The sequence below is a fragment of the Oryzias melastigma genome, linkage group LG14 (genome assembly GCF_002922805.2).
Source record: "Oryzias melastigma strain HK-1 linkage group LG14, ASM292280v2, whole genome shotgun sequence".
Classification (NCBI taxonomy): domain Eukaryota; kingdom Metazoa; phylum Chordata; class Actinopteri; order Beloniformes; family Adrianichthyidae; genus Oryzias; species Oryzias melastigma.
In genome coordinates, this window is record NC_050525.1 from 8,226,546 (window position 1) to 8,228,939 (window position 2,394).

A 2,394-nucleotide genomic window follows, 5' to 3' on the forward strand; every position below is an offset into this window, starting at 1 on the left:
GAGGGAAGACGTAGTCCTCATAGCGAGCTGGTCTGAACTGAATGATGGAGAAAATCAGGATGACCTGAAACAAACAAACAACTTTTATTTTATTTTTTTAATTAACTTATAAATGTGTCATTACAAACAACTATTGAAAAAAAAATGTAAATCAACAGGCCACAAATTACAATTACAAATGCTAATATTTAAAATAAATAAATATTCAAAGACCACTAAGGGACAGAAATGTTTGTTTTTAATTCATTATTTTAAGCTGCATATAAAACTAAAAAAGTAGGATTTTGTTTTTCTTTTTTTAAGTCTACCTCTTTAAAGATAGGATAACATTTTTTGGTACCTTTATTTTTCTCGAGTCAGATTTCACATTTAAAACACGTGAGAATAAATTTCACAAATCTGCAATGAATATATTATTAAAGATTTTTACTTTTTTGTTCATTTTACTATTTCAACAACTTTAGGGATATTTAAAACAGAGTAATTTTTTCATAAATGTCGACTTTAATGAAAATAAATACAAGAAAATGACTTATTTATACAAAACCACTCATTCTTATGAGAATAAAATAAAATTATAGTAATAAAAACAGCAATTATATAGAAATTTGAAACATTTTATTCCATAAAAACCGCTAACCACTGCACCACTGTGCAGCCCCATATAAATATAATTATTAATCATTAAGATAATGATCAATTTAAGGTCAGTCTTTAACTTTGAAAAAACAACAACACACAGTACTTATTATAAATTAATACTTACCTGAGAGAATTTCCCAGAGGGATGACAGACTTTTTTTAACCTACTTCTGGTTGTGCTATTTACCTCATTACTGAATAAACGTAGCACAAATATTTTTTGCAGTAACAAATTTACATGTACTAACTGCCTTGAAAGCCAATTGAGGTAAAGAATAATCCCCTGAGACAATCATTTTCATTCTTTGTTTTTAATTTTTTTAACTTATTGTGTCCAACAGCTGAGCAAACAGATGAGAGCTGAAAGCCTCTGGTGTCGAGAGATTTTACTGTTACATTCGGGGTGTCAAACTCAATCGCACAGGGAGCCAAAATCCAAAACACAAAGTAGGTCATGGACCAAAAAAGATAAACATTTATTGAAAACAAAAAATTTGAAACTTTAACGTAACTTTATTTTTTTTAACCATAAATATGAGTAAAAACTGACAGGAATAAGAATAAAACTACTTAAACCTTAAATAACTTAATATTTTGCTCTCCATAGTAATATATTCTTTCAAAATTAAACAAGTTAGAAATAAAGTAAATCTTAAAAGAAAAAAACCCTCAAATTTCTTTACTTGTTTGTCATTTTATAAACAAAAATTAAATTAGTTAATATCCCAAAAAATGTTGCTTCAATATGTTAGCAAGATAACATCAGGTTGTTAATAACAATAATATTAAATGATCTGGAGGGCCGGATACAATTACCACGTGGGACAGATCCGGCCCCCGGGCCTTGACTTTGACACATCTGCAATAAGGGGTTTATAAATCTTCTGGCACATGAGGTGTATATTTGTATAAACCCCTTTTGTTTTTTTAGGTTAAACTTTAATTATATTAACTGTGTTTCCGGACTGAAATAAGGAAGAGATTTGGATGTTCGAGATGGAGGATGAGGGTACAAAAGAAGGCCCCGCCTTCCTATCAACAGATGAGCAGTCCACCACCATCACCCAGGATTTCTGAACATCCCCCCATCCCAGCCCCAGGCAGGAACGAGGGCCCCCCAAATTCACTGTGCCCAAAATTCATTTTCACTGGGTACTAGGTGCGTGCAAAATTTGGCAAGTTTTTAAGTAAGGAAGTGAGGAAGATGAATTGCAAAAACAATCCTTTTTGCTGTTGCAGGACACAATTAAAACCTGTTTCATGGACAACAATCTTTTTGACAAATGTAAAACATTTAGTAACAGAGACAAAACTATCACGAAAATAAAGTGAAGATTGAAAAAAAATCGATTTTCATCTTTTTTGTAAATTAAAAAAAAAAACATTAAAAAATGGGAATTCCAAACAACTTTTACATTGTTTATCAGTTTACCTGGACTGATGGGATTTTTCCTTACCCTTTAATTTATGGATAATCTTAGTTGGGGTTAATTATGTATTAATGCCTTCCAATTTAATTTAGAATTCTTAGTAAAAAAAAATTTAACATGTATTTTTCCTTTTATTTTTCATTTATATATTATATATTTTTCTTTTTTATTTTGTTAATTGTTTTCACTTTTACTAATGCTTAAATTGAAATAATTTTGTCTTCACATGTATACATATATAATGCCATGTTTTGTAATGTCGGTGTAGCCAGGGTAAATATGATGCAGTACATAAAACCTAACACATAGAGGGTATTAAAAC

General features: G+C 29.9%; 1 protein-coding gene across 1 annotated transcript in view; it reads right to left on the minus strand.

The window, feature by feature from the left end:
• si:ch211-283g2.1 (sodium- and chloride-dependent GABA transporter ine) overlaps window positions 1-2,394 on the minus strand; it is a 13,125-nt gene that overhangs the window by 2,607 nt on the left and 8,124 nt on the right. The window lies entirely within an intron of this gene.